Here is a 7,856-nt window from a genome sequence, read left to right as displayed (position 1 = left end):
CAAGCTCTCCGCAGGGAGCCTGCTTCTCCCTCTGCCTGTGTCTCTGCCTCTATCTCTCTGTGTGTCTCTCATGAATAAATAAATAAATAAATGGAGCCCCTACTGCCCACACTCAGGGGAGGTGCAGGCCTGCCCTCAGGGAGCCCCTGTGTGCCCAACCGTTGGGCAAAATCCCCTCTGCTGGGCTTCCGGTGTGACCTTGGGCATTTACCTCAACATTTCAAAGCCACAGTTTTCTCGTTTATGAAGTGACAACACTGCCACGTCCTTGAGAGGTGCTTAGTATCCGCCTGGCAGATGGCAGAGGCTGAACAAAAGGCCATTATTCCTCGTCAGAGGGGGCTTTTCCTGGAAGAAATTGTCCCATTTGGTTGGGGAAGTAGAGTGCAGTAGCATCCCGTACACCCACACTCCCACTCAAAAGATGGGTCATCTCTGGAGGGTCTGGCTGCCTTGACAAGCCACGGTCTCCCTGGCAGCTCCAGGCTTCGCATTTACAGTCAACAAATAATCTGGAAAGTCAGCCACACAAGTGGCACCAACTCTGAGGACATGGGTGTGGCATGGGACAGGGCAGGCTCTGTGGCCATCCACCCTAGAAAATGCTCTCCTGTGGTTTCTGGTCATTGACTTCCTGGAAACCAGTTTTTCAAATTTACTTTTCATTTAGGTGTAAGATTTGTGCATCAAATTGCACAAATCTGAAGGGTACAGCTTGGTGAGTTTATGCATATGTATATGCCTGTGTAGCCACAGCCCAGATCAAGTACACAGTATTTCTAACACCCCAGGAGGTCCCCCTCAAGCCCCAACCAGTCAATCCCCTCCCCCAGGAATTCTGAATGTGTCCCTGCAAATCGGCTTTGCCTGTCCTTGAACCCCATACAAATGGACTCCGAGAACATGTGCTTTGTGTCTGGCCCAGTCTGTTCAGCCCAAGGTCTGTGAAGGTCCTGGAATTATTGCTTCGGTGCTGGGTCTTTCCTTTTCATGGCCAAGTAGCTTTCCATCATCAAGTACCTCACAACTTATTCATCCATTCTGTTGATGGATGTTTGGGTTGTTTCCACTTTTTTTCTTCTCTTTTCTTTTCTTTCTTTTTTTTTTTTTTTTTTTTTGAGAAAGAGAGAGCATGAGCTTGCATTCATGCAAGCAGTGGGTGAGGGGCAGAGGGACAGGAAGAGAATCTTAAGCAGACTCTGAACTGACCATGGAGTCCAACACAGGGCTCAATCTCATGACCCTGAGATCATGACCTGAGCCTAAATCAAGAGTCAGTTGTTTAACCGACTGAGCCACCCAGGCACCCCTCTACTCTTGATGTAATATGATTACAGCAGCCGTAGCATTCTGAGACACGTCTTTTGATCACATAAACATGGCAACCCCTTCTGGAGAGCATATTGGGGGTGGATGCGTCATTAAGAACTCCAGGGAGGAACAGAGAGATTAAATATTGCTCTGAGCTCCTTGGATAGATGCGGAGGGTATTATGCTAAGTGAAATAAGTCAGACAGAGAAAGACAAATACCATACGATTTCACTTATATGTGGAATCTAAAAAAACAAAACAAAGGAACAAACAAACATAAACAGATTCATAAATACAGAGAACAAACTGGGGTTGGGGAATGGGCAGAAAAGGTGAAAGGGATTAAGAGGTACAAACTCTCAGCTATAAACTAAATAAGTCACGAGGATGAAAAGTACAGCAGAGGGAATATAGCCAATAGCCGATGATACTGCAATAACATTGCAGGGTGACAGACGGTGACTACCATCTTACTTATCATCTACTTATCTTGGTGAGCATTGGGTAATGTACTGGACCATTGAGTCACTACACTGGATACATGGAAACCAATACAACATTGTATCTCAACTATACTTCAATTTTTTTTAATTAAAAAATGAAAACTTATTGAGCTCCTATCCTGGGCCATGAGCTTTTTTGGGTCCACCAGACACTCACAGGGAAAGGAAGACAGACACAGAGGTACACCCAAGATGAAACTCCATCAACCTCATCACTGAGCCCAGAGCCAGCCACTTTGTGTGTGTGTGTGTTGGTATGTGTGTTGGTGTGTGTGTATGTGAGAGAAAGTGAGAGAGAGAGAGAGAGAGAGAGAGTATGATTATATTCATTTCCTTGGGCTGCCATAACAAACTATGATGAACTTGGTGGCTTACAACAGGAATTTAGTCTCTCATAGTTAAAGAGGCCATAGTCCGAAATCAAGGAGTTGGCGGGGTTTGTTTATTCTGGATGTTCTGAGGGAGAGTCATCATGCCTCTTTCCTAGCTTCTGGTGGTGGCAGGCAATCCTTGGGGTTCCTTGGCTTGTAGCTGCATCTCTACAATTTCTGCCTCCATCACCACATGACTTTCTTCCCTGTGTGTCTCTGTGTCTGTGTCTACAAATTTTTCTCTCCCTAGAAGGAGAAGAAACAGCCTCCTAGAAGGACACTAGTCATTGGATTTAGGGTCCACCCTAACTGATCTTAACCTGATTATATCTATGAAGACCTTATTTGGGACTAAGGTCAAGTTCCCAGATAGTGGGGGTTAGACTTCAACATATCTTTTGAGGGACACATTCAACCAACAACAACAAGTATGACTCAGCAGGTTTATATGTGAGTATACATGAGTGTCTGTGTGGGTGTGTATAGTGTGAGGGAGCACCATGTGTGTGTGCATGTGCTTGCCAGGACATGTCTACGTTGGTGGCTCTGGTTGTGCTTCTATGGCCACGGGCACCTGTATATGAGCATGTGTGCATGCGTCCCCTGCGTTCACGGTTCTAGAGATCTTGCCAGATTTGCTGAAGAGGGCAGTAAGGCGGCACGGTGGCAGGCCTGGCTCCCTGCCGTGGCTGAAGAAGTGCTTAGGGCTAGCCCGAGTAGGCAAGCGGGGCCTTGCCTCCTGAATCCTGAGGGTGAGCTGTGGGAAGCAAAGACAAGGGTATTTGCTGAGCTGGACACAGGCTGGTAAGCTGAGGAGGTGGCTTGGGGCAGCAACGCCTGTTCCCAGGTCCTTTTCCAGGAATGTTCCTAGAAGGCCCCTCCACCCAAGCTCCTATCCCCTGAGCTGCGTTTGCCTGGATGGGGAGGCTCTGGCTGACTCATACCCTCTGGGGCTGGAAGCCAGCACTCAGCTCCTGCTGTGCCAGACAGGTAGGGGTGGGGCAGGTAGCCAGCCCCTCCCAGGCACACCCCCAGGCCAATCTGGAGTGGCACCCAATCACCCACCATGGCTGGCCTGGGGCCAGATCAAGGAAAGGAAGGAAGACAGAGGTGAGTACATGTTCAGGTAAGGCCCAGAATGAGCACTGCTTATGTCCAAGGGCAGCTCTTTCAGGCAAACCCACCACCCAGAGACAGGACATTGGGAGGGTCTCCTCCCTAGTATTGTTGGTTTAAGGGCCTGCCCTGAGCCACTTACCTCATTTAAACTTCACAGCCAAGTTTAAATGGTGTTCTCATCATTCCCATTTTACAGATGTTATTGCGGAGGTCCTCAGGAGTTAAATGATCCACCTAAAATTACATGTGTTTATGTTTGTTAGAATTTCTTATTCTCTCTGGAAATCCCCACCCTACCCACACCTCCACACTCAGACCACAGCTACTCTCACTGCAGCCCACCTGCCCACCACATATACCCATTCCAAGAGCAGTCTTGCTCCCAACCCTCCCCAGGAAAACCTCCGTGGCCCATGGGGGTGGGCAGGACAAATTAGAGGGTGGTCTCTCCTCTCATCCCACCCTCCTGGACTTCTCTGTGGTGTCCTGCTTTTGGTTTTGGTGTGAGTTTATTGCCTCTCTAAGAATGTTGGTGGGTTTGTGTGCACCCCACACAAAGGATGGGGTGTCTGGGCATGCAGATGTACCTCCAGGTGGGTTTGCCCATCGGAGACACATGAGGGCATAGTTGTGGTGAGCTATACATTGCACAGGTTGCATCTGTGTGTGTGCCTGGGCAGAGGTGTGTAAGCCCCTGGGGGTGTTCATGAAGAGTCTGCCCCCCTGCGTGTTAGGGTGACTGTAGAATGACTCCTCAGTTCTCTCCCCTTACCATAGAACTGCCACCACCCTAGGTCTGATCCGCAAACTCCTGGCCTCCAAGTAAGAGACTGGTAAAAACTGCCTATATCTGGAGACGAGACACCTGAGTCTGAAGCCCCGCCTACTCTGGCCACTGGTGCCCTTGAGCTAGTATCGCCCCACCCAGGCGGCGGGAGCGTCCTCATCCAATGGGATGGGGTGACACGGAGGAGGAGGAGGCAACAGTGCAGCTTCTCCCGCCCCCAAAAACACAGGGAGCACTCTGCTCCCTGGATGGGAGACTCATTACCCCAGCGCTCTGTGGTTTTGGGGGGGGGCTTATGCCAGGACTTGGCACATACTACAAAGTGTGGGGGCACCCCCAGCACCCCCGCCTGCGGCTCGCCGGGGGGAGGGGCTGTGACGTTCGGTGGCCTCATGCTGCTGAGAGGAAGTAGCTAATTGCCGACCTGATGACTGGGCAGCCTGAGGAATGGGGTGATGATGCCACTCGCGGAAGCAGGCGCCCCAGCACAAGGAGGGGGCCCTGCAGGGATGCGGTGGGCCAGGCCAGCACTCTGCAGAGGCTGAGGTGGTTGTGGCCAAGGGAGCAGGGGGTGGGGGGTTGTTGAGGCTGTGACCGTGGGAAAGGACTTCTTCCCAGCTTCCCTCAGCTTTAAGGGAAAAGAGTTCAGAGGCCCCAGGGGATGAAGGGATTTGGGAAGGGGCTACATGGGGCAGAGGGGGAGGAGATGGTGGCAGAGGCTTCTTTATTCCTCCTTCCACCTATACTCTTCAACCATTTCCCACCCTTGCCTTTGGCGCCTCTTTGGCCCCCGTGGCCCCAGGCTGGTGAGGAAGGAGGGAGTAGATGGAGGGCTCTTTTCACCATGAGACCCTCAGGGCCCAAGCAGCTTACCTGGCCATACCTACTCTGTTGAAGGTCAGAGCATTCAGAAGTGGTGAGACCTCAGGTGTCCTTGAGGACTGGAAGAGCAGGTGCTTCAGACAGAACAGAGCAAGCAAAGGCTGGGCAGTGGCCTTTAGTGAGGCTAATGAGGCAGGGGGCTTGGCTGCTGTGGTTATGGGGAGAGAGGGGCGTGGACAGGGCCCTTCGGCACCTAGGGCCACACGGTTCCTTCCTGGCACGATCCCTGACTCAGAGCTTCTCCCACACTGTTGGCCACAGCTTCTGGCGCCGGCAGGCCTGGCCTCGACTGCCAGAGCAAGGGCCAAGTCAGGAGCCACACAGGCTGGGGACCCCACCCCCCAAATCCTCAGGTGCATCAACCCCAGAGGACCTGCCAGCCCAGAGCGCCAGAAACCAGGACCCATCTGTAGGTCAGTCCTCTGGGCCCTTAGCGCCCCCTGTGGGCAGGGAGCTATACTAGTGGGGGAGGGGCCTCACCGCCTGAGGGAGGAGATAGGCTCAGCACCGGACCCGGCCTCGCCCCCTGGGATGAAGGAGACTCCGGCCTTGACCTCCTAGCTCCAATCTGAAATTCCGCCCCCGTCCTCAGGAAGCTCCCACTTTGGTGGAGACGTGTTCTACCACTAAAGCTCCATTCCGAAGGGTTAAAGAGTTACGGGGCTGCGAGAAACTTAGTCTGAGGGTAGACGCACAGGCACATAGAATCTTTCTGGAGCCCCCGTCTGTTGCAGACATGGATTAGACATCTCAGTGACTGGAGTTCTGCTAGGAAAAAAAAAAAAAAAAATACAGGCCGTTCAGTTAAATTTGCATTTCAGATAAAGGACGAATAATGTTTTAGGATAAGTATATCCCATACAGCATATGGGATATACTTATACTAAAAATAAAGAAGTATTCGTCATTCATTTGGAATTCAAATTTCACCGGAGACCCTGTATTTTTATTTGTCAAATCTGACGACCCTAGATGCGTCCAATCTAAGGGAGGAAGGAGGGCGGAGGACTCCCAGACACCAAATTGCAGGTAAACATCACAGCGTGCTCCAGCTCGGGAGAGCAGTGGTGCGGCGCGCGGCGAGTCCTGGGGCGCTGGCTCGCAGCAGTTTAAAATTCCTTCCAGGCCAGATCCCTAATCCCTCGGTGCACAATGGCCGCCTTCTCCCCCACCGCCGGCGCCCACGCCCTCCCCCGCGGGGCCGTGGCAGTGCCACCACGGGCCCCTTTAAGCCCCTTTGAAGCCGCCGGAGCCCCGCTCCGCGGGAGGCCCCGCCGCTATGCCAGCTATGCCAGCTATGTCCCTGCCGCCGCCGGCCACCACTGCTCCCCCATTAATGCTGGCTAATCTGGCTAATAAATAAACTCCCCTCCCAGCCGCAGCCCCCACTAGTTCCTCCCTGCTCCCCGAGAATGGACTGCAGGGCTCGGGTGGAACATGCGTCCCCACTCCCTTCTGATGTCTCGCTCTTTTTTCTTTTTTCCTATCGCCGTCCTAGACCTGATGCCCATTTCTGACGGGATTTGGGGAGTCTCTGCGGCGCGCAGTGCACGTGCATCCCTTTCAGTCCACCTGCGCGCCGGGAGCAGGCCGCGTGCCTAGGCGGGGACCCCACTCAGTGCCCGGGGAGGATCTGCGGGACGAGGAGCGCCCCCTGGAAGCCAGAGGCGGCGCGGGCCACGCCCCTCCTGGCCACGCCCCCAGGCCACACCCTCCCGTGCCCGCCCGAGAGGGGCGCGGGCCCGGTGGCCCCCGACGCGGGACTCCGCCAAGCCGGGGCGAGGCGAGGGCGCCTCCCGCGGCAGGAGGCCTCTGGCCACGGCCTGTGCCGCCCCCTGCGTCCCCACCCGCGCCTCGGAGAGTCTGACGCAGAGGCGAGCCCGCATCGCCTCACCTCCTGCCACACACCCGGAGCGCGCGGAGAAATTACAGGATTGCAGGGGCACTGCTGATGCGCTCTGCTGCGCTGGGCCAACGCGTCCTAATTAGGCCGCCCCGACCCGGCCCGGTCCCGGAGCCCGTCCCCGTCCCCGTCCCCGTCCCCGTCCCCGTCCCCAGGAGCGCGCGCCGGGGGTTGGCTCTGCCGGCCTGCACCACCTGTCGCCCTCCAGGACTGCCCCAGGAGAGAGCCCCGAGACCCCGCGGAGAGGAGGGGCGCAGGACTTGGAGACCCGGGAGCCCCAAGGTGCGGACGGCGGCCCCGCCCCTCCCGTAACTCAGAGACTGGGGAGGAGGCAGGACCCATTTCGTTGACAGGGACACTGAGGCCTGTTGGAAAGTCGTCGTCCAGAGCAGGGCACCAGGGCAAAAGTATCCCCGTGAGGCCCGGAAAAGTGAAGTGTCTTCCTGGGAAGGCCACCCAGCCAGAAGTCCCAGATCAGCTTATCTCAGGATGGCTTATGACCACCCCAGGGCTCCTTCTCCTGACAGGGAAATTAGCCTTCCACAAAGAAAGGTGAAACCCCCTGGAGCCGCAGGGGGAGGTGACCAGCTGTGGCCTCTGGTCAGAAGGGAGCTGGTGAGAAGTGCCTAAAGGAAGAGTGGGGAGAAGGCCCTAAAGACACAGAAGCAGGGCCTGGTGGCCAGGACTAAGGAGGAGGAACCTGGCTGTCAGCTTCTTTATTCAAACCAGGCTCAAACATTTCCTCTATCAGGAATTCTTTCCTGATGTCCAGGGGGTTACAGACTCATGGCCTTGGGCCAACTTTAATCTTTAGTGAGGTTTTGTTTGGCCTGCAGTGAGCATGTGCTTTTTATATTGAATACATTGAGAGCTTACAGACAGTGTGAGCTGAGCGCCCTCCCCGCTGGCAAAGGCCAGTGTGGTTAGACTAGTCCCCAAAGGCATTTGGGTTTGGACCCCTCAGTGAGTCCACTTGGCC

General features: G+C 54.5%; 1 long non-coding RNA gene across 2 annotated transcripts; it reads right to left on the bottom strand.

Annotated features, from left to right (window-relative positions):
- Positions 1–1,533: 1,533 nt before the first annotated feature.
- On the bottom strand, positions 1,534–5,744 carry LOC140636964 (uncharacterized). 2 transcript variants are annotated; one of them, XR_012034216.1, is made up of 4 exons: positions 5,670–5,744; positions 4,966–5,048; positions 3,445–3,539; positions 1,534–2,943 (listed from the first exon to the last, which is right to left on the bottom strand). It is a non-coding gene; the product is annotated as an uncharacterized lncRNA (long non-coding RNA). The 2 variants fall into 2 exon arrangements; XR_012034215.1 differs by lacking the exon at positions 5,670–5,744 and having other exon boundaries at positions 4,966–5,082.
- Positions 5,745–7,856: the final 2,112 nt, after the last annotated feature.

The sequence above is a fragment of the Canis lupus genome, chromosome 7 (assembly GCF_048164855.1).
Source record: "Canis lupus baileyi chromosome 7, mCanLup2.hap1, whole genome shotgun sequence".
Lineage (NCBI taxonomy): Eukaryota > Metazoa > Chordata > Mammalia > Carnivora > Canidae > Canis > Canis lupus.
This window is presented reverse-complemented; position numbering and strand designations above follow the sequence as displayed.